At 47.3% G+C, this 27,088-nt stretch overlaps 1 protein-coding gene, 1 long non-coding RNA gene and 1 other non-coding gene across 6 annotated transcripts in view; 2 read left to right on the forward strand and 1 right to left on the reverse strand.

Annotated features, from left to right (window-relative positions):
- GABRG3 (gamma-aminobutyric acid type A receptor subunit gamma3) overlaps positions 1-27,088 on the forward strand; it is a 437,607-nt gene that overhangs the window by 218,029 nt on the left and 192,490 nt on the right. Inside the window, exon 1 of one of the 4 annotated variants that reach the window (XM_039914661.1) lies at positions 13,922-14,090. The exons of 2 other annotated variants lie outside the window; for them this stretch is intronic. The gene's annotated coding sequence lies outside the window, so the exon portion shown is untranslated. Of the gene's footprint in view, positions 1-13,921; positions 14,091-24,737; positions 24,829-27,088 lie in introns of those variants that run through there. One more of the 4 variants, XM_039914662.1, reaches the window with a different exon arrangement.
- LOC114805480 lies at positions 7,207-10,384 on the reverse strand. The gene is made up of 2 exons (XR_003753461.1): positions 9,962-10,384; positions 7,207-7,313 (listed from the first exon to the last, which is right to left on the reverse strand). It is a non-coding gene; the product is annotated as an uncharacterized LOC114805480 (long non-coding RNA).
- On the forward strand, positions 16,975-17,112 carry LOC114805524. Its single transcript, XR_003753497.1, has one exon. It is a non-coding gene; the product is annotated as a small nucleolar RNA SNORA7 (small nucleolar RNA).

Raw genomic sequence — 27,088 nt, forward strand, 5'->3', positions numbered from 1 at the left:
AATGTGTATTTAAACTAATTCTTCTCAGTTGTACAAAATATGAAGAGGGGACTAACATGCTTCCATGAAAAGTTCATCAACTGTGAAATTTCCTCCCTCTGTTATCATCACCGAAGCCTTGTCCTTTCCTTAGAGTTAATTGGATGAACAGAGATAAAAAAAAAATCCATCCTCTCGACATCTTGCATCCACCTAAGATGGATTCTCAACATCTATCTTGTGCTTTTCAACTCTCTTGATATGCAGGTTGCCCTCAGAGTTGATTTACTGGTCCATTTCTCAAAGGGGTGATCTCAATGGAGTGGTAGGAACAATTCTGTTTTTCAAGAACGAAAGCCACTTGAACTGAAGTGAAGATTGTCAGAGGAGAATGGTGTCCTGCTGCTCAACTAAAATAGCTTCCACAGTAAACAAATACATTTCAATTTTGTTCCAGTGGATTCTGATTTTGACACTTAACCAATATTCTGGTGACAACAAAATGCTCTACCCCCTCCTTGCTACCTTTGTTAAGGAAACACCTGCGGTGACTTTATCCTGAGGCAACCATAGTCTGGCTCTTTATTATTCATTTAGATGTCGACCATCACATCTCCAGCTGAAATGTCAAAGCCAAAAGGATTATCTTCTCCCCGAATCAAGCCAACAATCGATGCAATCTATTGAGAATTTACTGCCTGCAAAGAACTAAACTAAGCAATTGGCAAAGTACAGTAAAAAAGAATCGGTAGACATGATACCGGCTCGCAAGGACCTTACCATCTTCAAAGACTCTGTCTTTCTCAAGAACTTCCTTTTTTTTGGTAACGGTAATTTGCTTGCCAAAGAGAGTTGTAATCCTCTGGGTTGCCGTGCCTCTGAAGGGCCTGAAATGGGAGCCAGGGAGACCGGAGTCCAGGGTCTCACCGACCTCTGGCCTCCCTTGGATCTGCTACGATAGCTCCGTCTCCCAGAGGGATGAACCATGACAGTCTGGTGGCGGGGTCAGACTCCGACCTATTTTCGCTCTTCCTCCCTTCCCTCCAGCTACGCCTCAACCCTGGCCTTCTCCCGTAGCTGAGCTCAACTTGTCAAAGACAGAGACTTCTGGGGAATAGAAGTGACTTAGTGGAAAGAGCACAGGCCTGGGAATCAGAGGACATGGGTTGTAAACCCAGCTGGGGCACTCACTTGTTGTGTGACCTTGTCAGGCAGTCACAGTACTTAATTGAGAGCTTACTGTCTGCAGAGCACTGTCCTAAACGCTGGGAGAGGACAATATAACAATATAACAGACATGTTCCCTACCCACAGTAAGCTTACAGTCTAGAGGGGGAGACAGATATTAGCATAAATAAATTACCTTGGACAAGTCCCTTGAATTTTCCGTGCCTCAGCTATGTCATCTGCAAAATGGGGATCGATCCTACTCCCTCCTATTTAGACTGTGAGTCCCAGAGAGGACGAGGACTATATCCAACTTAATTATCTTGTAACCACCTCCGTGCTTAATACAGTTTCGGCATATAATGATCGCTTAGCAAGCACATTAAAAAAATGCAAAAAGTCCCGCTTTCAGGTGTGGTTTTCGTGATAGCGGCAGAGAACCCAGAACCCAAAGCAGCAGAACCCAAAGCAGCGGTGTCGTTAATAGACAAGAAGGCTACAAATGCCTCAACTTTTGGTCGCCTGGAAATCTCCTCTCCGTGGCCTTTTTGGACTACGGGGCAGAGGGGCCGGCTAGTCATTCCCCTTTCTTCTGTTGCTGTTGCTGCCAGTCCAGAGTCAAAGGCAGCTGAGAGATTGAGGAGGATTAGGATAGAGGCTGGTGGCCATAGTTATTAGTATTAGCAGTGCTGGTGGTCATATAGAAGCGCTCTTAATGGCAGAAGATCTAATGGTAGAGAATCAGAGTGGTCCAAGTGGGTAGAGCATGGGCCTGGAAGTCAGAAGGAACTGGGTTCTAATCCTGGCTGTGTCACTCGTCTGCTGTGACAAGCCACTTCACTTCTCTGTGCCTCAGTTATTTCATCTGTAAAATGGCCATTAAAGACCGCGAGCCCCATGTAAGAGAGGGACCGTGTCCGCCCTCATTTGCTTATCTCTACCCCAGGACTCTGTACAGTGCCTGGCACACAGTAAGTGCTTAACAACCCACACAATTATTATTAATGACAGAAGTAGTGGGACAGTCGTAATAGTAGTGATTATAATGGTAGAATAGTAGTAACTTGATTGAGCACTCATTTGGTGAAAGCGCGTTGTTCTAGACACCTGGAAAGTACAGAATAAAGAAGTGACACATTCCCTACCCATAAGGAGTTTATACTTAAGTGGTAGAGACAGACATAAAATATTTACAACTGAAGTGGTCAAAATGAAGTGTGTTTGACTATGTGTGTCTGTGTGCGATGAAGTTTAAAATGAGCAGGGAAACTGGCTATATTTTACTCTCCCAAGTGCTAAGCACAGTGCTCTCCACAGAATTAGCGCTCAGTAAATACGATGGACTGACGTGTGCTGATGTTGACTGAAGAGATTGACCGGCACTGACTGAACTGGCCAAGGGTGCTGGAAAATTAATCTGGGAAAAACCTTTGGGGGGAGAAGGCCAGGAGGGCTTTAAATGTGAGGACAGCTCTGTGGTCTATATTATGTGGGGGAACAAGGAGATCCAAGGCAGGGAAATAGTGGGAGAGGTGAGAATGAAGAGGCATAGTTTCAGGTTTGGCTTGGGAGGAATGAAGACAGCTAATTGGGAAAGAGCATGTGAAGAAAGCTGAAAGGTAAAGTAGGGCAGAGCCTCGAAGCAGGTTGTAAGGAGTTTATTTTTGATGTAAAGAGACACAGGGAGTGAGTGGAGGATTTTGAGAAGGAAGATGTGGGCCATCAGGAGTGTGGAATATAGATTGGAAGGAGGAGAAGCTGGAGGTTGGGAGTCTGAATAATAATAATTATAATCATTATGATATCTGTGAAGCGCTTACTATGTGCCAGGCACTGTATTTAAGCACTGGGGTAGATATAAGATTGTCCACCAGCGGTCTCCCACTTAATCCATTTGCTTCTCAACTACACCCCAGCTCCCACTCTACACTCTTCCCCCCGTCCTTCTACCCAGGCCTTGCTGGTTCCCCTCAACCTTCTGGCTCACGGCTCGTACTTTTCTCCTCGTATGGAACCCCCACCCCCCTACAGCCAAAGCAGCGTGGCTCAGTGGAAAGAGCCTGGGCTTCGGAGTCAGAGGTCATGGGTTCGACTCCCGGCTCTGCCACTTGTCAGCTGTGTGACTGTGGGCAAGTCACTTAACTTCTCTGTGCCTCAGTTACCTCATCTGTAAAATGGGGATTAACTGTGAGCCTCACGCGGGACAACCTGATGACCGTGTATCTCCCCCAGCGCTTAGAACAATGCTCTGCACATAGTAAGCGCTTAACAAATACCAACATTATTATATAAGCAAATGGGGTTGGACACAGTCCCTGTCCCACGTGGGGCTCACAATCTCAATCCCCATTTTCCAGATGAGAGATCTGAGGCCCAGAGAAATGAAGTGACTTGCCCGGAGTCACACAGCAGACAAATGGTGAAGCCGGGATTAGAACCCGTGACCTGCTGACTCCCAGGTCTGGGCTCTAGCCGCTGAAGACGAAGGTTATGCGATAGTCCGGCTATGGCAAGTCCAGGGTGATAGTGTTTTGGGTGGAGAGAAAGGGGCAGATTGGAAGATGATGGGCAGGAAGAACAGGCAGGATTCGACTCTGAAAGTGAGAGTCGAACAGTAGCGAAGAATCGAGTACGACCCCAGGATTCAGGGCTTCTGGGATGGGGAAGTTGGTGGTGTTCTTTGGTAATCTCTCAATTATTTAGTTGCGTGTTCTGCCCGTGATAGTTGATCAGTAAATGCTATGGATCTGTGGACTGATTGAGATTGTCTCAGGTATTTTGCACGCGTCTGTTTTGTTGTGATTAGGAGAAGCTATGAGATGTGGTCGATGCATTTCCTGTTGTTAAAAAACTCTGAGTCATTTTCATCAAACCAGCCTTGATGTTCGCGCTCTGTCATTCCCACCGTGTTGGTGTCTGCCAGATTGATAGTATCTCTGAAAAGCACCCATTTGCTGTCAACGTCATTTCTTATAGCTGAGGTGCTTTGTTCCAATACAGCTTTGTATACAGCCGTTGTATCGTCAACGCATGTCTTGCAGGCTTCTTTAATTTCCTGTCACTTGATATTTAGCCTTTCAGATGATCTTGATGGGTCGGTTGCTCGGACAGGTCAAGGTTGGAGCCTTGATTGATGGTTAAACTATCCAAGAGTCGCACCTGCCTTCTCACGGAACCAATAGTGATTCTCAAAACACAGGTGCAGGGTGGGGGGAATGGGAGGATGAGGGATTTAAAACCACAGCCCCGAACCTCAGGATAAGTGGGAGCCTCATTGCACTCCCCACAGTTCAAGGTGCCAATACGGCACACGGCATCTCTGTGGCACCCTAGCTAAATGCCCTGCAGGCCTCATGGGGCACCGGGCTCTGTCCAGTTCATCACTGTGGGGGCAGGTGGTTGGAGGGCAGGAGGGCCGGGGTGGGAGAGTAGCGGGGATGAGCCGTGAGCTCTGGGGGCAGATTGGTGCCAATACTCAGCTCAAACACCCTGTCTTCCACGTCCCCCCCATTCCCAGGGTGGGGGCCCTGGGGCTGGGAGGCATTTCTGACCTCCGCCATCAGATTCCCCCACCCTGTGTGGTTCTGACCTGGTCATCTTCATCCTTCACGGAGAGGGGAAGGAGCAGGGCAAAGGAGCAAAGGCCAGGGCAGGCTAGGGAAAGGCCAGGAATTCATTCATTCATTCATTCAATAGTATTTATTGAGCGCTTACTATGTGCAGAGCACTGTACTAAGCGCTTGGGATGAACAAGTCGGCAACAGATAGAGACAGTCCCTGCCGTTTGACGGGCTTACAGTCTAATCGGGGGAGACGGACAGACAAGAACAATGGCACTAAACAGCGTCAAGGGGAAGAACATCTCGTAAAAACCGATGGCAACTAAATAGAATCGAGGCGATGTACAATTCATTAACAAAATAAATAGGGAAACGAAAATATATACAGTTGAGCGGACAAGTACAGTGCTGTGGGGATGGGAAGGGAGAGGTGGAGGAGCAGAGGGAAAAGGGGAAAATGAGGCTTTAGCTGCGGAGACGTAAAGGGGGGATGGCAAAGGGAGTAGAGGGGGAAGAGGAGCTCAGTCTGGGAACGCCTCTTGGAGGAGGTGATTTTTAAGTAAGGTTTTGAAGAGGGAAAGAGAATCAGTTTGGCGGAGGTGAGGAGGAAGGGCGTTCCAGGACCGCGGGAGGACGTGACCCAGGGGTCGACGGCGGGATAGGCGAGACCGAGGGACGGTGAGGAGGTGGGCGGCAGAGGAGCGGAGCGTGCGGGGTGGGCGGTAGAAAGAGAGAAGGGAGGAGAGGTAGGAAGGGGCAAGGTGAGGGAGAGCCTTGAAGCCTAGAGTGAGGAGTTTTTGTTTGGAGCGGAGGTCGATAGGCAACCACTGGAGTTGTTTAAGAAGGGGAGTGACATGCCCAGATCGTTTCTGCAGGAAGATGAGCCAGGCAGCGGAGTGAAGAATAGACCAGAGCGGGGCGAGAGAGGAGGAAGGGAGGTCAGAGAGAAGGCTGACACAGTAGTCTAGCCGGGATATAACGAGAGCCCGTAATAGTAAGGTAGCCGTTTGGGTGGAGAGGAAAGGGCGGATCTTGGCGATATTGTAGAGGTGAAACCGGCAGGTCTTGGTAACGGATAGGATGTGTGGGGTGAACGAGAGGGACGAGTCAAGGATGACACCGAGATTGCGGGCCTGCGGGACAGGAAGGATGGTCGTGCCATCCACGGTGATAGAGAAGTCTGGGAGCGGACCGGGTTTGGGAGGGAAGATGAGGAGCTCAGTCTTGCTCATGTTGAGTTTTAGGTGGCGGGCCGACATCCAGGTGGAGACGTCCCGGAGGCAGGAGGAGATGCGAGCCTGAAGGGAGGGGGAGAGGACAGGGGCGGAGATGTAGATCTGCGTGTCATCTGCATAGAGATGGTAGTCAAAGCCGTGAGAGCGGATGAGTTCACCGAGGGAGTGAGTGTAAATGGAGAACAGAAGAGGGCCAAGAACTGACCCTTGAGGAACTCCAACAGTTAAAGGATGGGAGGGGGAGGAGGCTCCAGCGTAGGAGACCGAGAATGATCGGCCAGAGAGGTAAGAGGAGAACCAGGAGAGGACAGAGTCCGTGAAGCCAAGGTGAGATAAGGTATGGAGGAGGAGGGGATGGTCGACAGTGTCAAAGGCAGCAGAGAGGTCAAGGAGGATCAGAATGGAGTAGGAGCCATTGGATTTGGCAAGAAGGAGGTCACGGGTGACCTTAGAGAGAGCAGTCTCGGTAGAGTGGAGGGGACGGAAGCCAGATTGGAGGGGGTCTAGGAGAGAATGGGAGTGAAGGAATTCTAGGCATCGATTGTAGACGACTCGTTCTAGGATTTTGGAAAGGAAGGGTAGTAGGGAGATAGGACGATAACTGGAGGGGGAAGTGGGGTCAAGAGCGGGTTTTTTTAGGATGGGGGAGACGTGGGCATGTTTGAAGGCAGAGGGGAAGGAGCCCTTGGAGATTGAGTGGTTAAAAATAGAAGTTAAGGAAGGGAGGAGGGCAGGGGCGACGGTTTTAAGAAGGTGAGAGGGGATGGGGTCCGAGGCGCAGGTGGAGGGGGTGGCACTTGCGAGGAGGGAGGAGATCTCCTCTGAGGATACTGCAGGGAAGGATGGGAAAGTAGGGGAGGGGGTTGTTGGGGGGGAGGGGAGAGGCGGATTTGAGGAGCTCAGACCTGATCGTGTTGATTTTCGTGAGGAAATAGGTGGCCAGGAAGCAAGGCAGGAGCAGGACTTAGACATCACTGTCCATGAGGCAGGGAAGGACAGTTCCTTGCCTTGCCCTGGAGAAGAGCAGAATCCATCGCTCCCAAGAGACCTGGCTGCCGTCCCTATGGGAAGAGGAAAAGTAGCTTCCGCCTTCCACTGGTGGGTCTAGACAGCAGGGGAGAGGCTGAACCACCAGTCCTCATGCACACTCCGAGAGCACTGCCCTCTTGCGTGCCTGGGGCGGGGAGAGAGGAGGAAGGGGAGAGAAATGAAGGGAAAGAGACTCACCCATCATGCCACCCCTCCCTTCTCCTTTCTTCTCCTCCTTTTCTTTTCCCTTCTCTGCTCTGCTCCACTGACACTGCCAGCTGTTGCTAAGAAGCCAATGTCCGGCTAACTGATGTCATCACGGTGCCCACGGAAAAGAACAGGCCTAGAATCACAATAAACTAAGCTTCATTAACGTGTCTAAATGGTGCGATGGTCTGTTCTTACACCGACTTTTCACCGGCTTCATTCCGTCTGACTCTTTTCTACAAAACAGCGTCAACCCCTGCTCTAGCATTTGGACTCCCACGTGGCTACTGTAATCCCTCTGTCATTCGAGACCGCCTGACAGACTGACTCTCTGAGTCTGACTGACCGAAAATGATACAGTCTTTGGAGATGCCATTTCTTTTTTGCCTAAACAGATGGCAGAGCTGGTGATTAAAAAGCCGAGGTTTTCCTCATTCCCTGAGCAGACTCTTAGTTTTCTTCTGTCTTGAAGCCCAATCATTGTTTGAGCTTTAAATGGCATTTATGTACTTATCACAGCACTTATGTATATAACCATAATTTATTTTAATGTCCGTCTCCCCCTCTGGACTGTAAGCTCATTGTGGGCAGGAAACGTGTTGTTATATTGTACTCTCCCAAACACTTAGTATAGGGCTCTGCACATGGGAAGCATTCAATAAATACAAGTGGTTGATCGATTGATTGATTTCCAGAGTTGAGCTTCTCCGCCCTCCTGTTTGGAGTCTCCCATCGTTATGAGCTCGTCCGTGCATTGGATTGAAAAGCAGCATTGTCTAGTGGAAAGAATAAGGGTCTGGGAGTTAGAAGACCTGGGTTCTAATGCTGCCTCTGTCACTTATCTGCTGCGTGACCTTAGGCAATTGTCTGTTCCATCTCCTGGGACCCCGGGATAAACGTACAGACCAGACAAGGTGACATCTGTGGGAGGGGAGCAACCAGGCAATCTCCTACTCTTGGGCAGCCACTGTTGGATCTGGAAATTGTCACGTCAATCTGAACACCATCAGAAGATGTCAACAGTGGGAACGTTGACTGACTTTCCTATCTTTTTCTCAGTTCAGAGCTGGGTACTCTTCCTTCTGACGAGGTCTCCTCTATCAGATCATCACATCTTGGGGATCAGATTTACAACCAGCCAGTTCTTAGTCTCTGAACTCCTAAAGCTGCCAGGAGGCCTGACTGACATCTCTGTCCCTACTTCTAAATCTTTTCTACCTTAATTACTCTGTGTGCCCCACTGATGACAAGTAACAAACAAACAAACAAAAATGCCTCCTCTTACACCAGACTGCTTGGGAGAGAGGCAACCCACTCCTTCATCACTGAGGCTCATTCATTTATTCATTAATCGTATTTATCGGAGCGCTTACCGTGTGTAGAGCGCTGTACTAAGCGATTGGAAAGTACAATTCGGCAATAAAGAGAGAGAATCCATGCCATCAGCCCCTTCTCCAGCCAAGAGGGGAGAAATGCCTTCTCCGTGTTTAGAATGTGAAGAAAGCCATGGCGGTGGCTGCAGTTGGATTCGTTGTGACCGTTTCCCTAAACCCGCCTCGGGGAGCCTGAAGCTCCACTCCTCTTAACACAGTGTAGTTTTGTTCTTGTATTTATTATTGTCCTTGTCCCTTCCAGTTTTTCTGTGTTTTCTCCTTTCCTTATTCCTTATTCTTCCACTGTATCTTGGAGTACAAGGATCACATCTCACATACACCCACAAGGCACTTGATAACAGTTAATCAATCAATCAATCAGCAGAATATATCAAGCACTTGGGCTAGGCAGAGAACTACAATAAGTGCTGGGGGGAGTACCAAAAAATAAGTAGATTCTTTCAATCCCTGCCCTCCAGGAGCTTAGAGTACAGTAGGGTTACAGAAGGAAGCACTAAAATAAATGACAGGTAGGAGGAATCAATCAATCCATCAAACAACCATATTTGTTGAGTTCTTATTGTGTGCAGGGCACCATACTAAACACCTGGGATAGGACAACACTCCAATGTAAAAGACACATTCCCTGCCCAAAGAGAGTTTACAGTCCAGAGGGGGAGATAGACATTAATATAAATGAATGAATTATGGATACATACATAAGTACTGTGGGGCTGCGGGATGTTGGTGGTGGTGAGTTAAGGGAGCAAGTCAGGGTATCGTAGAAGGGAGCGGGACAAGAGGTAAAGGCCACTTGGAGGAGATGTGCTTTCAATAAGGCTCTGAAGGTGGGGAGAGTGATTGCCTGTCGGATACGAAAAGGGAGAGTGTTCAGGGCCAGAGGCAGGATGTGGGCAAGGGGTCACAGTGAGGTTGAGGTACAGTGAATAGGTTGCCATTAGAGGAGTGAAGTGTGTGGGCTGTGTTACCGTAGAAGAATAGAGAGGTGAGGTAGGAGCGGACAAGGTGAATAAGTGCTTTAAAGCTGATGGTGAGGAGTTTCTTTGATGCCGTCACCGGGCAGAACCAGCCGTGGGACAACTTGGAAATTTGCGGATAGGAGAGTTGGAAATAAACTCACAGACTAGAGGGCTAATGAGTAACAGAAGCAGGGTGATTGAGATGCTAGCACAGCGAATCCGCTATAGATAATCCTCGGGAGCAAAGCTATTCCTAGGCTACTAAGTAATACTGGCCAGCACCATCCCCGATTCTCTCGCCAAAGTCTACCTTTCAAATCACCCCAGTATGAGCTCTCTTTCAAATCACTCAGGGGTTACCTTTCACATCACCCCAGTACTGGCTACCTTTCAAATTACCCGACAGACAAGTTCCCAGCTGGAATACTTACTTTTCCTTGATACAGCAAGGAAGTCCAATCAGTCACTCGGCACCACGCAGGCTTCTACAGGGTGGGCGTCCACGACTACATCACTGAAGCTCCTCGCCACATCAGTGTGACAGAGTTCTAACTTATTACCAGGAGTCTGAGGAGACGCTTCTCCAGATATACTCGGCTACTTCCATTTCCCTTCGGTTGGCCATTTTGGGTGCAGGGGGAAAGGATCGTGTGACAAGATTCATTGGAATTTACTCATTCTGGTCTAATCATTTGGCCTTATAGTTCATCCAGCCCCCCCAGGGTTGTAACACTGGGAGGTATGGAGTGTGTTTTCTTCCTATTGGTCACTGTTAGTGAGCTAAGCTTATTAGCCTGGCCAAGGTGTGACCGGTCACAGATGTGAGGGTGGATGGGCAACCGCTGGAGGTTGTTAAAGAGTGGGGAAACATGGACTGAATGGTTTTGTAGAAAATTGATCCCGGCAGCAGAGTGAATTATGAATGGAGATGGGAAAGACAGGAGGCAGGAAGGTCAGCAAGGAAGCTGATAGAGTACCCAAGGTGGAATAAGATAATCATTTGGATTCATAGAGTAGCAGTTTGGATGGAGAGAAAAGGGCAGATTTTAGGATAGATTAGGATAGGATAGATAGATAGATAGGATTTAGTGATAGATTGAGCACCTGGGTTGAATGAGAGGAGTCAAGGATAAGGCCAACGATAAGGGCGTTTGATTCAGAAAGGATGGTGGTGCTGTCTTCAGGGATGGAAAAGTCAGGGAAAGGACAGAGTTTAGGTGGGAAGATCAGAAGTCCCGTTTTGGACATATTAAGTTTGAGGTGACGGTGGGACATCCAGGTAGATTTCTTGAAGGCAGGAGGAAACACAAGACTGCAGAGAGGGAGATCAGGGCTGGAGATGTAGATCTGAGAGTCATCCGCATAGAGGTGGTAGTTGAAGCCATGTGAACGAATGAATTCTCCAAGGAAATGGGTGTAGATGGAGAAAACAAAGGGACCCAGAACCAAGCTTTGAGGGATACCCACTGGCAGGGGATGGGAGGCAGAAAAGGAGCTCACGAAAGAGACTGGGAAGGAGCGGCCAGAGAGATAGAAGAGCCAGGAGAGGAGTGGCAGTGAAGCTAAAGTTGGATAATATTTCCAGGAGAAGGGGATGGTTGACAGTGTACAAAGCAGCCGAGAGGTTGAAAAGTATAAGGTGGTGTAAAAGCCACTGGATTTGGCAAGGAGATCATTTGTGACCTTCATTTGTGACCTTTGAGAGAGTGGTTTCTGTGAAAGGAATGGAAGCCAGATTAGAAGGGGTCAAGAAGACTGTTGGAGGAGAGGAATTTAAAGGGTTGGAGAAAATTCCCTCCATTAGTTTGGAGAAGAATGGTAGGAGGGAGATGGTGCGATAACAGGAGGAAGTTTGGGGGTCAAAGGAGGGGTTTTGCTTAGGATAGGGGAGACGTGGATATGTTGGAAAGGAGGAAGCAATTCAGTGCGATGATATATAGTCAAATGCAGTGGCAGGAGATAGGTACCTAATGTTTAGGTGAGTTAGAGGTGCTGGAGTGGTAGTGGAGGGGGAAATCGGGTGGAGAGAAGAGAGATGAGTCATGAAAGTCTTCCTGGAGGAGATTTCATTTCAGAAAGGGTTTGAAGATAGGGAGAGCAGTGATCTGCCAGGCGTGGCGTGGGTAGGGGTTCCAGGCATGAGGAATGTCTCCTATCAGTCATCTGGATAGATGGACTGATGTCAGGAAGCACAGGGAGAGACGATACTGGATAAGGAACAGCCAAAGGGATTCCCGAGATCCTCTAGGCCTAACAGCCTCCTGTGAGCATTGGACTGGAGCTGAGGGTGAAATGAGAGTCCAGAGAAAAATATGTCACCTGGACATTTAAATCCATATCCCCTAAGCACTCAGGTACTGTCCCCACCCCTTCTTCCCACAGAATTTATAGACAGATCCTTGGACTCGGTTCCAGCCCCCTACCTGCGATGCATTTTAATGGTGTTCTCCCCCATTAGCCTGCAAGCTCCGTGAAGACAGGAATCAATTCTACTTATGCTACTGCACGCCCTCGAGTGCTTAATCCAGTGCTCTGCATACAAGACTTAGTAAATACCACCGACTGATGGAGATCCGAGGACTAACCCTTGCAGGCTGGTTAATTCACCCTCAGGTCTGCCTGGATCCTTAGCCTGATGCCTGATGACAGGTGCCATTTGGACCTTTTCCAGCCTCCATTCATTCAATAGTATTTATTGAGCACTTACTATGTGCAGAGCACTGTACTAAGCGCTTGGAATGTACAATTCGGCAACAGACAGAGACAATCCCTGCTCATTGATGGGGTTACAGTGTAATCGGGAGAGACAGACAAAAACAAGTCAACTTAATCACAATAAATAGAATCAAGGGGACGAACCATACTCCCATCAGCCTCCACTCTCCCCCGGTGCTCTTGGAGTCTCTGGTCAGCCCCAGGGCCTAGTTAGGGCCCTGTGACAAGTTAGGGATCTGCACAGAACACCCACCTAGGCATTTCAGCATGCAACTGTCAATTTTTATGGGATTTTTAATGACTTACTATGTGCCAGACACCTTGCAAAACACTAGCATAGTTATAAACTAATCAGGTTGGACACAGTCCGTGTCCCACACTGAGCTCAGAGTCTTAACCCCCATTTTGCAGATGAGGTAACTGAGGCGCAGAGAAGTTAAGTGACTTGCCCAGGGTAACACAGCAGAAATATGGTGGAGCTGGGGTTAAGATCCAGGTCCCTCTGACTTCCAGGCCTGTGTTCAATCCAGTAGGTCATGCTGCTTCTTGTGACCTAATGACGAGGTCACTATCCACTATTCATTACCGTCAGTTCACTCTGAGTTACTCAGCCCAAGCCCGCATGACCCAAAGCCCATGCCTCCACCCACTGACTATGGTGACTATGATCTCACCTGGGGAACAATTTGACACAAATGACTGTTTCACCAACCTCCTTGGCATTTAGGGAAAGGGAATCTGGTCAGGTCATTGCGGGCAGGTGACTTCACAACTCTGTTGCATCCAACAGTTCAGTGCTCAGCACGCAGTAAGCCCTCAATCAGAATCACTGATCGATCGATTGCTCGATCACAATCCACTTAGTTCAGAGCTTGGCGCACAATAAGCCCTTGATAAATACCACTGACTGGTCGGTTGATTTTTCAAGGGTTTGCTTTGTGCGGAAGAGACCTCAGCCAGTTCGTCCCCAAGGTTATTTGAATTTCAGTTCTCAAAATGTTCATGAAAGAGACAAGAGCGATGGGTCTAAAGAAAGTCACAATCCATCATCCTGCTGGAAGTTACATGATCACTGACTTTCTGGTGTCAGAAAAAATTGATGATTACAATGTTTTAAGTATGACTTACCCTACACTGTTGGCCGTAATCTATATTTCCCAAGACCACAGTTTATCTCCAGGATCAAATAGCCTTATTCATTGCAGGAGTTCAGCTTTCAAGCAATAATATCCACAGGATACACTGTCAAACGAGTCACTTTCTAAAGTCTGATAAGATGAAAATCAGTCACATATATAATAATAAGGAGAAGGAAAGAAGTCTTCATGGTCCAGGTGGCGTTAAGCCCCTAATGAATCCATTCCTTTCCTCAGATCATCTCTCTAAAACACGGTGGAGTTCTAAAGGAGCAAAGAAAAGTCACTGTCTTTGTCCAGATGAGGAAAATGGCTTCCAAGAGATGTTTGCAGAAAGAAAGAGCAGGTTGGGATGGTGGCCTCTGTTTGTTTGCTAAATAATAGTAAATGACAGCACAGAGGAGGTCTCTGCCCTACAGGGTGAGAAGGAAGAACAGCTAAGTGTGAAAAAGAACGCCCTGAAAACTGTTACTATAGCTACTGCAAGGGGAACCATTGCTATAACAACAGAGACAGACCACCTGCTTCCAGCGGGAAGGAAAAGGGAGAAAGAGTGGGCTGGTTTCCATAGCAACAGAGATTGGGCTAGATGATACCGTGGTGCCATTATTAATGATTGTTAATCGATTTACGGCATCTGGCCGGATAAACACTGGCCCTCTGCTAGGGCTCGCAATAGAGACAATCGGATTTGCCTAGAGAACTCAAGGTAAGCGAGATCACTAGGTCTTCTGGAGGATGGTGTGAGGCCGAAACCATAGTCCCCATCTCCCTAGGCGATCCTGAAAAAGTCTCTCTCGGCACCTTGGCGTCTGATCGGGTCTGGCCATGACACCTCAGGGAAACGGGCAGGGATTACGATCTGGAGGTAGGGACCCTTGAAGGCCTGGACTCGGGCTGATGGAATCACAGAGCACTACTCTCCCTCACTGGCAAGAAGTATGCACTTCGGGTTTGTTCTCCGAGTTATCTCGGGCAGCGGGACTCAATGTGGAAGGATCTCCCACCCAAGCCTCGGGCAGGCTGGCAGCGTCAGAGGAGAAGATTCCGACTGGCTGGGAATTGGGGAAGCCCTTAAGGTTACTGTTTGGGAATTTGGGAGGAGACAAAAGGGTTATAAGGGCAAACTGGTGTGAACTACCCTCTCCACTGGAATCCCTTAGATTGTGAGTTCTGTGTGAGACAGGAACTGTACCTGATCTGACTGTACTGTATCTATCCCGGTGCTTGGTACGGGGCCCAGCACATGGTAAGTGTTTATCACTCACTGATGGAGGGCCTTCCTCCCCTAGGATGCTGCCAGAAATGCAGCCCAGAGCCAGAGCCTGCTGGTCTCAGCCTGGTCTGGAGGCCCCATCTGGAGGGGGTAAAGATGCTGTGATGAGGAAAGGAGTTATCTCCCCCCACTCTCTCTCTCCTCCCCACTTTCAGTGGGCAGACCATGTAGTCCCCACCCCTAGCTTCTGTGACTGGATTACCCCAGGTGACTCCATGAGTCCATGGCTCCTCAATATCCTGGAGGGCCACTGGTTCCTCCACAGAGCCGATGCTGGGCCACAGATCCTGGTGAGCATCATCCTGGTGGACGGCAGGTGGGGATGCCTGCCCAGCCCCGAACCGCCAACCAGCCGTGGGGCTCCCACCCACCTCCCTTGGTCTTGTTCCATCCATAAGTCAGCGGTGGCCCCCAGAACTACCTTCTGCCAGATTAGGGGACCCTTTGGGGTGCTCCTGCGGGGTTTGGACTTAGCCCAGATTGGCAAACAGAATATCTCCCTGTTGGTCACTGCTCTCCATGGGGCCACAGAGGGAGGAAGTGGCAGAAGGTCCAAACAAGAAGGGAAGTGCCACGTGTTGGAGGATGGGCTGGGGAAAAACCCCCTCCCAATTAGCCCTTATTCCCCACACAAGAAGTCAACTGGGGCCCCCATCCTCTGAGGCAAGACTAGGTCACCCTGGATAGTGCCCACCCAGGAACCAACTGAAGGACTGCTCAGCCCAAACCATTACAATAATTGATTTATATTAATGTCTGGCTCCACCAGACTGTAAGTGACTGTAAGTTCGTTCTGGGCAGGGAACATGTCAAACAACTCTGTTGTACTATACACTCTCAAGTGCTTAGTTTGATGATCTGCACACAGGAAGCACTCAATAAATACGACTGATCGATTGATTGATTCTCCCTGCCTAGTCCTGGAAGATCTGGAGTTCACCTCTTCCCAGATGCCTTCTCAAAGGATCAGACTATGCCTGTCTGGGCACCTCAAAAACCCCATGATGTCTCTACAGCTTCAAAGATCCGGGGATTCATTATTCAGCCCCTTGCCCTTCTGGCCTCAGGGAGCTGACAATCTAAAGGGGCCAAGGTTAAACTCCAAACCATCAGCAGGAACACAGGCAGAGAGACAGAGCCATCATCAAAGTGAACTGAAAGCATGGAGTGGGACCGAGGTTTTGCTCGCTGGCTAAAGGCAAGGTGGGATTCGTAGAGGAAAATTTCTTGGAATAGGCTGCCGAGAGTTACATTTTAAAGGAGGAGAGTGAGAACCTCGCACAGAAGCAGGCAAATAGTGTAAGTCAGGGTTTTAGGATTTTCTGGATTCTTTCAGGTGGGGCGGCGTGTTCGCTGGCGAGAGGGATTCTGGGGCATAAGCAGGAAATGCTAATTTTTGAAGCTTAGGTTGAGTGCAAGATCCTTCAGCTAAATGTGAGTTATTTATGGCATTTCCGTTTTGTTGAATTTTGATCATCAATTCATTTTCAAGTGTCAAACTCAATCTGCTAACATTTACATGAATAAAATAGCTTAGGCACAGATTGGGGCTTTGGGATGGTTAGTTGCTAAAGGCATTACCCTGTGCTGGGCTAAATGAGGGATAGTTTCACTAAACATAGTTACTTTCCTTCTCTGCCAGACCAAGATAGACTGCCTAGGAGAAAAATCTGTCTTCTAGAAGGCCACGGGAACATCCCATCAGTCCCCGCTCCCGCATGGCAGAGAAAAGAAGCAGCCATAGCTTCCCTTCTTAACTTTCAGAATGCGGGAAAGATTTTGGCGCTGGGCTGCAAGGAGCCATGAGATCCCTCATTCCTTGTATTTCAGTGCTCCACTGCTCTTTTTACATTCATCCCTTTGCCTGCCTTTTGGGTTTTTATTGCTTCATCTAAAAACAATAGTGATAATTGGTAAACACTTACTATGGACCCCCCTCAAACCGTGGTGTCCATGTGGCACGGGAACTATGTCTGACCAGGCTGTCTCATGCTGGGCACATAGAAAGCACTTAACAAATTCCACTGTAATTATTATCATGATATTGATGATTATAATCAGGACAGACACAGTCCCTGTTCAAATGGAACTCCTGGGTAGTGAAAAGAGGTATTTAATCCCCATTTAACAAATGAGGGAAGGAGGTACAGAGCTTTTAAGTAACTTGCCCTAGGTCGCAGAGGAGTCAAAGAGTGGGAACTTGGATTAGAACACAGGTCTCCAGATTCTCAGAGACTAAGTTTATAGTGGGCAGGGAACATAAGAATAACAATAATAAAAATTACCGTATTTGTTAAGCGTTTACTATATGTCAAGTCCCCTCTCAGGGTCGCACTTGGAGAGTTTCCAGTACTCTACCAGTTTTGGGTGTGGGAGGGAGAGTCAAGCAGAGGCCTACCCGTTCCATTCCTAGCTTGGCCAGTGGATAACGAGTGGAAGACAATCCGCTACAAGTCAAAACTCACCCATGCTGGGCAGCAGTGGCATGGGGGAGAGTCGAGGGCAGAGACCACTTCCGTAGAACCACTTCCATATTTTTACCAAGAAAACTCTGTGGATATACTACTGGAACGACTGCAGGTGGAAAGCGGGGCGTTCTGGGAGAGAAGTGTCCGTGGTGTCACTAAGGGTCGGAAACGACTTGATGGCATAAGACAATATGTCAAGCACCGTTCTAAGCACTGGGGTGGACACAAGGTAATCAGGTTTTCCCATGTGGGGCTCAAAGACTTAATCCCCATTTTATAGATGAGGTAACTGAGGCACAGAGAAGTTGAGAGAATTGCCTAAGGTCACACAGCAGACAGGTGGCGGAGCTGGGATTAGAACCTACATCCTCTGACTCCCCAAAATCGACGGGGTGGGGGAATCCCCCCATTGGACGGGGGAGCTCACCAAAATCAACGTAGGGGGCTCCTTCAAATCGAAGGGGGGGCCTTAATGGGAGGATTAAAACAAAGGAACGGGAAGCGTGGGGGGCGAAAGGGTCGGAGAAGCAGAAGTCGAGATAGCGGACCGACTCTGTAATATCCTACTCTCCCAAGAGCTTAGTACAGTGCTCTGCACGCAGTAAGCACTCAATAAATACAACTGATTAATAACTCACTCTTCTGTTTCCACTAGGCCACACTGCTTCTCTTTCCCAACTTGTTCTTAGATTGTAAGACCCGGGGGGATCAGGGACCATATCCAATTCGAGCTCGTACTTTGTTCACATTGCTTAGTGTAAACGATTTGCACTCAGTAGACACTTAATAATTACTACTGAAAGAACAAACAGGGTACTCACAGGCTAAGTAGGTGAGGGCAGATATCGGGCACTGATTAAAGTTCGTTACATTTCCAAATGAATGTGCTTTACTTCCACCTTTGGATCATACATCATTTGCAGCATTTTTCATTGATATGAATCCATCTAACTTACTGGGAGTAGTAATAGGATGTAGTAAACACTCACTGTGTACGGGAAGCAGCGTGGCTCAGTGGAAGGAGTACAGGCTTGGGAGTCAGAGGTCATGGGTTCGAATCCCGGCTCTGCCACTTGTCAGTTGTGTGACTGTGGGCAAGTCACTTCACTTCTCTGGGCCTCAGTTACCTCATCTGTAAAATGGGGATTAAGACTGTGAGCCTCACGTGGGACAACCTGATTACCCTGTATCTCCCCCAGTGCTTAGAACAGTGCTCTGCACATAGTAAGCGCTTAACAAATACCAACATTATTATGACATTGTAGTAAGTTCTAGGAGGGAATATGAAAGTGGGAATTAAACACATTCTCTGTCCTCTGTGCGACGCAAAATCTAAAAGTTTAAGAGGGGAGAAAGGACGGGAGACAGATACAATAGGAGGGTGAAATTTAAGTTTTGAGACCTATCTGGTACTGTTTACTCTTTTTCCATCTTGTCTCGTTGGGTGTGATGCACTCGGTAAAATGACCTGATAAATGAGATGTGTGTTCTGGAGGACTTTCAACACCAACAGTCTATATGACGTAGGATTCGTTCACAGTTTTGCAAAGCTTCCACCCTGGGATCTTCAGTCTCAATTTATCAGTCTCCCTTAGGACACCCCGTCTTTGATGCATTTTCTCTGTCTCCCCATGCACTGTTGGACAATGCAACGATCTAAGACATAGAATTCTCCGACTCAGTAAGGTTTGTGTTGCCAATGAAAATCTTTGGCCATGCATTCGAGTTTTCTTGGGGCAGCAGCCTGGGACTTTATTTGATTTTTCTAGGTTAACCGTTGGTCCAAAGAGCTGGATTAATGCTACGGAGGCATTTGCTTCAAGGGGATAACTGTTAAAAAATACCCCAGCTCCTGGATGATGCCAGCAGCTTGCCGAGTTGAGTTTTGTGGTGGATTGCAAGTTTTTTCTCATCCATCAAAATATCAAGCGTGGCAACCTAGAATTCATCGACCAGGCAGTGTGGGCTACACGGCCTTGTTTAACTCGTTTGGTGGTGGAGAAAGGGTCAGTCAAGGTAAATTCAATTCTGAGGACCAATTTTCAGGGATGAAAACTACACCTTGGGCCTACACCACCTGCTGCTGCTAATTGTTAACAACATTCACCTTGATCAAAGCGCCAGAGTTATATTTAAGGAAGAGTTTGACCCCTTTCTCTCCTTCCTCCTCTCATCTCCATTATTAGCAGTGATCCTCAGAGACATCAATTTTCACGTGAAGCTGATGCAGCTCCATTCTGTAACAATCACACACTAACAAAGATGGAACACCCATTTGCTTCTTAGCAGAAAACCACCACGCTCCCCATATTCAAAGCCCTACTAAAATCGCATGTCTTCCAGGAAGAGACTGTATGATCTAAGCTACTTCTGCGCAGGGCCGAGTCTGTCAGTGCTATTGCACTGTCAAAATTTCCTGAGCACTAACTATATGCAGAGCAATGTATTAAGTGGCTGGGGGAGTACAATAAAACAAGAGTCGGTAGACATGTTCCCTACCGACAAGGAGCTTACAGTCTAGAGGGGCAGGCCGACATAATATGAAGAAATTATGGATATGTACAAAAGTCCTGTGGAATTGAAAATGGGGAGAATAAAGGATATAAATCCAGGTGCAAGGGTGACTCGAAAGAGAGAGGGAGTAGGGAGTGGGATTTAGTCAGAGAAGGCCTTTGGGAGGAGATAGGATTTTAATAAAGCTCTGAAGGAGGGGAGAGTGACGGTCTGTCAATTATGAAGGTGGAAGGAGTTCGAGGCCAGAGACAGGATGTGGGCGAGGGGTCGGTGGCCAGATCTATGTGAGTAGGTTGTGGCATTAGAGGAGCGAAGTGAGTGTCCTAGGGTATAGGAGGAAATAGATGAGGTGAGATAGGAGTGGATAAGGTAATTGAGTACTTCGGAGCCTGTAGTCGGAAGTTTCTGTTTGTTGCCGAGATGGATGGGCAACCACTGGAAGGTTCTTGAAGAGTAGGAAACCCTGGACTGAACAGTTTTTAACAAATAAAACTCATCCAAACAGCAGAATGAAGCATGAACCGGAGTGGGTAGAGGCTGGAAGTTGGGAGTTCAGCAAGGGGACTCAAGCAGTATCCAAAACAAGATAAGTGAGTGAATTAATCTGGTTGTTGGATGGATGCAGAGGAAAAGTAGATGTTTCGGGATGTTGAGAAGGTAGAACCGACAGGATTTGGTGATACCGAATATGTGGGTTGAAAAGTTAACCCTCTCCAAATGCGTATCGGAGCCTATTCCTTCACACCTCATCAAAACTCTCCTCCTCTTCCTTCTTGCCTCAACAGCCATCTTCAACCACTCTCCAACGGCTTCTTCCCCACTGCTTTCAAACATGTCCATGTCTCCCCTATCCTTAAAAACCCCTCCCTTGACCTCACATCTCCCTCCAGTTATCACCCCATCTCCCTCAAACCCCTTCAACAACTTGTCTACACCCACTGTCTCTAATTCCTCTTCTCCAATTCTCTCCTTGCCCCCGTCCAGTCTGATGTCCCGCCCCCTTCACTCCACAGAAACCGCCCTCTCAAAGTCACCATTGATCTCCTTCTTGCCAAATATAACGGCCTCTTCTCCATACTAATCCTCCTCCACCTGTCAGCTGCCTGACACTGTAGAGCACCCTCGTCTCCTGGAAACATTATCCAACCTTGGTTTCACGGATTCTGTCCTCTCTCTGTCTGTCTTATCTCTCAGGCCATTTATTCTCAGTCTTCTGTGCAGGCTCCTCCTCTGCTTCCCACCCCCTTAAATGCGGGATTCCCTCAAGGTTCAGTTCGAGTCCCCTTCGATTCTCCATCTACACCCGCTCCCTTGGAGAACTCATTCGCTCCCAAGGCTTCAACTACCGCCTCTATGCAGATGATAACCAAATCTACCTCTCCAGCCCTGATCTCTTTCCTTCTCTCCAGTCTCGCATCTCCTCCTGCCTTTAAGACATCTCTACCTGGATGTCCTTCTGCCACCTCAAACTTAACATGTTCAAAACAGAGCTCCTTATCTTCCCACCCAAACCCTGTCCTCCCTCTGGCTTTCCCATCACTGTAAACGGCACCACCATCCTTCCCGTCTCACAAACCTGTACATAAGGTTACTGGGCGTTATCCTTGACTTCTCTGTCATTCAATCCACATTTTCAATCTCTCACCAAATCCTGTCAGTCTCGCCTTCACAACATCACTAAAATCTGCCCTTCCCTCTCCATCCAAACTGCTATCACGTTAATACCGTCACTCATCCTATCCTGCCTGGATTACTCTACCAGCCTCCTTGCTGACCTCCCAGCCTCTTGTCTCTCCCCCTTCAGTCCATACTTCCCTCTGCTGCCTGGATCAGTTTTCTACAAGAACGTTCAAGTCTAGTCACCCCCCTCCTCAAAAAAATCCATTGGTTGCCCATCCACCTCCATATCAAACAAAAACTTCTCACAATTGGTTTTAAAGCACTCCATCCCCTTGTCCCCTCCTAACTGCCTCACCTTGCTTTTCTCCTACAGCCCAGCCCTCACACTTCGTTTCTCTAGTCCTAATCTACTCAATGAGCCTCAAACTCACCTGTCTCGCCACTGACCACTAGCCTCTGGCCTGGAATACCCTTCCTCCTCAAATGTGACAGACAATTACTCTCCCCCTATTCAAAGTCCCTGTCCCACATCTCCTCCTGAAGTCCTTCCCAGACTAATCTCCATTTTTCCTCATCTCACATTCCCTTCTGCATCACCCTGACTTGTTCTCTTTGCTCTTCCCCCTCCCAGCCCCACAGCATTTAAATTCATATCTATAATTTTATTTATTTGTATTGATTTCTTTCTTCCCACCTCTAGACTGTAAGCTCATCGTGGGCAGGGAATGTCACTGCTTTTTGTTGTGTTGTACTTTCCCAAGCACTTAGTAGAGTGCTCTGCACATAGTAAGCACTCAGTAAATGGGAAGCAGCGTGGCTCAGTGGAAAAGAGCCTGGGCTTCGGAGTCAGAGGTCATGAGTTCGACTCCCGGCTCTGCCACTTGTCAGTTGTGTGACTGTGGGCAAGTCACTTAACTTCTCCGGGCCTCAGTTCCCTCATCTGTAAAATGGGGATTAACTGTGAGCCTCATGTGGGACAACCTGATTACCCTGTATCTCCCCCAGTGCTTAGAACAGTGCTCTGCACACAGTAAGCACTTAACAAATACCAACATTATTATTGAGTACGATTGATTGAATGAATGAATAAATGTACCGAGCACTGGGCTGGATACAAGCAAATCAGGTTGGTAATGGTCTGTGTCCCACATGGAGCTTACAGTCTTAATCTCCATTTTACAGTTAAAGTACCTGAGTCACAGAGAAGTAAAGTGATTTACCCAAGGTCACACAGCAGACAAGTGGAGGAGCTGGGATTAGAATCCGGGTCCTCTGACTTCCAAGCCATGCTCTTTCCACTATGCCATGTTGTTTCTCTTCACTCCGTACCCCCTAAGCACTTAGATATTTATCCCATATCCATCCCAACAGCATTTCTGTGCGTATATTTATACACAATACCTTTTCTATCCCGTAAGTTATTGTGGTGTCCATCTCCCACTCTAACATAAGATTCTTGATAGAAGAGATAATGTTAACTGATTTTATTGTGCTCTCCTAAGCACATAGGACAGGGCTCATCGGAGAGGAAGCCCTCAATAAGCATTATGGATAGATTGATTGATTGATTTGATTGGGAGAGGACTGGTTTGAAGGAAAGCGGTGGGGATAGTTTTCCAGTGGTGTGATCACAACATAATAGATTTGATCTGCTGTTCCTCTTAGTATTTCCAAACATTTCTCACATTCATTGAGTAATCTGCACAATGTCCTTTAGAAGAAGAATGGAAGCTGAAGAGAAAAGGTGCACCAGGGAGTTGAACTCTACTTCCTGACAAAATTTAGGTTGATGGATGATGATGCCAATTGGAGAAAACTTTTCTGGAAATTTTAGGATTTTTGCCAAAAGACTGATCACGACTTTCAAAAACCTAGTATCTACATGGTTTCAATCATATATTATTCTGTGATATTTCTGAAAGATTTTGGTTGTTAATCAAATTCTTACATTCCTTTAATTTCCCCAGGAGAGTTTTTAATAACCTTCGCCTCATTTTTATTTTAGGAATAGTTAAATGGGGGCTTTGAAGCAAAATGGCAGATGGTAACTTTAGCTTTGTATGGGTTACAGCTCTCCTCATTAAATTGTATAAAAATGGAGAAATTGTTGACTTAAAGTGAAGGAATTTTGCCACTAGAGATGTTAGAGATGTCAAGAGAAATAATAATACAATTGGCATTTGTTAAGTGCTTACTATGTACCAGGCGCTGGAGTGGATACAAGCAAATCAGGTGGACACAGTCCCTGTCCTACACGGTATTCAGTCTTAATCCCCATTTTACAGATGAGGTAACTGAGGTAAAGAGGAGTGAAGAGATTTGCCCAAGGTCACACAGCAGACAACTGGCAAATCTTACTAACCATTACCAGCTAGGACGGTGTGCTCTGGTCACCTCGAAAATGAATGGAGAGTTGAAAACTTGGGCATTTGACAAGCTCAGGATTTCGATTCGAGCTTGGGAAGAAAACGGGGTAGGATGCATGTGGGATGGAGAGAGTATCTGAATCTACCCATTCATTCAATTCATTCAATAGTATTTATTGAGCACTTACTATGTGCAGAGCACTGTACTAAGCGCTTGGAATGAACAAGTCGGCAACAGATAGAGACAGTCCCTGCCGTTTGACGGGCTTACGGTCTAATCGGGGGACACAGACAGACGAGAACAATGGCAATAAATAGAGTCAAGGGGGAGAACATCTCGTAAAAACAATGGCAACCAAATAGAATCGAGGCGATGTACAATTCATTAACAAAATAAATAGGGTAAAGAAAATATATACAGTTGAGCAGACGAGTACAGTGCTGAGGGGATGGGGAGAGGGGGAGGAGCAGAGGGAAATGGGGGGAAAAGAGGGTTAAGCTGCGGAGAGATGAAGGGGGGGTGGTAGAGGGAGTAGAGGGAGAAGAGGAGCTCAGTCTGGGAAGGCCTCTTGGAGGAGGTGAGTTACCCCAGTGCTTGGCCTGGACATCCTTCACTGTAGCAGGCTTACACCCTGCTGAGCGTAAACACCTGAAATTCACCTCTGCTCTGTGGAGACTTGACCCTTACTTGTTTCCCAAACTATCTCTTAAATGTCAAATCTCTTAAACTATAAGTCCCATGTGAGACAGGAACTGTATCTGACCTGATTCTATCTACTCCAGTGTAAGCACTTAATAAATACCACAATTATCATAATTAGCATTATCTACTTTTTTCCCTCTAGACCGTAGACTCATCACGGGCAGGGAACGCGCGTCTACCAACTCGGCAGTATTGGATTTTCCCAAGTGCTTTGAACACAATAAGTGCTTAATAGATACCATTGACCAATCTGGCTAGGTGGGTTTTGATCCTCGGAGGAAAGTGACTGAGAGATCGGGTGATTATTAAAAATGGAACCCTAGTAAGGTGTGGAATTTGGGGAGAAGCAGATGGATTCCTCAACGATCGTCCGTTAACGGGTCGCTCCTTGATTCAAACATGAGGCTGCCAGTGTTGAGACCATTTCCCTGAGTGTATTTGAGAGGACACGTTTGCTCACTTTGTTCGTGAGCTCCTTCTCTGGCCCTTTTCCACTAAAGGTAAACTTTACCCAGACACAAGTGGTTGTCGGGGTAGGGGGAAGCCCTGTTCCTATCAGGACTTGATTTTAACTTGTTTTGCAGTAGTCGAGAGGGTTTGGGAAGAACCATTCATAATCTCTCGCCCAGTCCCCTTGTCTCCTTGGACATGGGTTGAACTCAGAGTGTTCAAATTGTATTGACATTTCCATCCAATGTAAAGCAGGATGCATACTCTCCCAAGCGTTTAGCTCAGCGCTCTGCACACAGAAGCAGCATGGCTTAGTCGAAAGAGCACGGGCTTGGGAGTCAGAGGACGTGGGTTCTAGTCCCGGGTCTGCCACTTGTCTCCTGTGTGACTCTGGGCAAGCCATTTAACTTATCTGTGCCTCAATTACCTCATTTGTAAAATGGGGTTTAAGACTGTGAGTCCCACAGGGGACAACCTGATTACCCAGTATTTACCCCAGTGCTTAGAACAGCACTTGGCACATAGTAAGCGCTTAACAGTGACCATAATAATGATAATAATCATAATAAAGACCACTGATTGACTGGTCAGGATTGGGCTGGGAAGAATGGGTGCACCTAGAAGGAAATATCTGAGACTTCAACAGCAGCAAGGCCATCGTTGAAGACAGTACATGGATTCCTCCAATGTCTCAGTCTCACCCAAGTTCTAAGTTACCGTCTCCAACCCGACCAGGGCAGGCACTGCGAGTGCCTACTTTCTGGGGAAAGTCTGAGCTCACTGTGGGCTGGGAATGTCACCGTTTATTGTTGTATTGTACTTTCCCAAGGGCTTAGTCCAGTGCTCTGCACACAGGAAGTGCTTAATAATTACGACTCAATGAATGAATGAGTTATCAGAGGGGTCAGAGGGGTCACGATAGGCAGATGACTCCTCTAGAGAGTGAAGTTGAAGGAGAGAAGATCTCAGATGTCCAGCCTCTCCTCCACAGTAGCCAGAAAGTCACAAGCCAGAGAAACCCCGATTCTCCAGAAGCCTCTCTTTCTGGATTAGGCCAGTAGGAAGTCACGTAAAAAGGGAAAGTCTTACCTTGCTTATGGCCCTCCTCTCTCACCTTTGACTCCTGGCCTGGATCTATCCTCATGCCTGGAACTCTCTCCCCTTCACATAATAACAATTATAATAATAATAGTAATTACATTTGTGGGACTTCAGTGCTTGTTAAATCAAGGACTATACTAAGCGCTGGAGTAGATAGAAGATAAACAGGTCCCACAGGGGAATCAAAGTCTAAGTAGGAGGGAGAATAGGTATTGAATCCCCATTTTGCAGAGGAGGGAACTGAGGCACTGGCAAGTGAAATAATAATAACGTTGGTATTTGTTAAGCACTTACTATGTGCAGAGCACTGTTCTAAGAGCTGGGGTAGATATAGGATAATCAGGTTGTCCCACATGAGGCTCACAGTCTTCACCGCCATTTTATAGATGAGGTAACTGAGGCCCAGAGAAGTGAGGTGACTTGCCCACATTAACCCAGCTGACAAGCGGCAGAGCCGGTATTCGAATCCATGACCTCTGACTCCCAAGCCTGGGCTCTTTCCACTGAGCCACGCTGCTTCTCTTCACCAAGATCACACAATAGACAAGAGGTGGAGCTGAGATTAGAACCCAGATCTTCTGATTTGCAGGCCTGGGCTCTTTTCACGAGGCCACACTGCTTCTCGTATTCAACAGAGCACCTCCCTCCCCACTTGCAAATTTTTACTAAAAACACACGTCCTCCAGGAAGCCTTCCCTGGATAGTCTTTAATCTCCCCACCTATTTGCAGTCCCACCTATCCACTTGGCTTTGTATCCCTCAGACAGTTGAGGACTCACCACACTCCCCTCCTCACAGTACTATGAACACATACTATTACTCTACTCCTTTCCATACCTGTAATTTATTTTAATATCAGTCTCCCCTGATACTGTAAGCTTCTTGAGGATGCACAACTTAACTAATCTTTTTATTGTACTATACTCTCACCAGTACTTAGTACTGTGCTCTGTACACATTAAACTCTCATTAGATATCATTGATTTATTGATTCCTGTTGTATGGATTCAATTTGTATACGGTTTACTGTTTTTGACTGAGACTCACATTAACAGTGCACAAATGAAAGCAAAGCATTTAAAAAAAAAGATCTGCCTGAAAGCCATTAAGTGGCAGGAAGGACAGGCTCAAGTATCACTGGAAGGTGACTAAGCCTGTCACTTGATAAAAATCCTCTTTAGAAAGTAAAATTCTGCGCCTTATTAGAAC

The sequence above is a fragment of the Ornithorhynchus anatinus genome, chromosome 18, assembly GCF_004115215.2.
Source record: "Ornithorhynchus anatinus isolate Pmale09 chromosome 18, mOrnAna1.pri.v4, whole genome shotgun sequence".
NCBI classification, from domain to species: Eukaryota; Metazoa; Chordata; class Mammalia; order Monotremata; family Ornithorhynchidae; genus Ornithorhynchus; species Ornithorhynchus anatinus.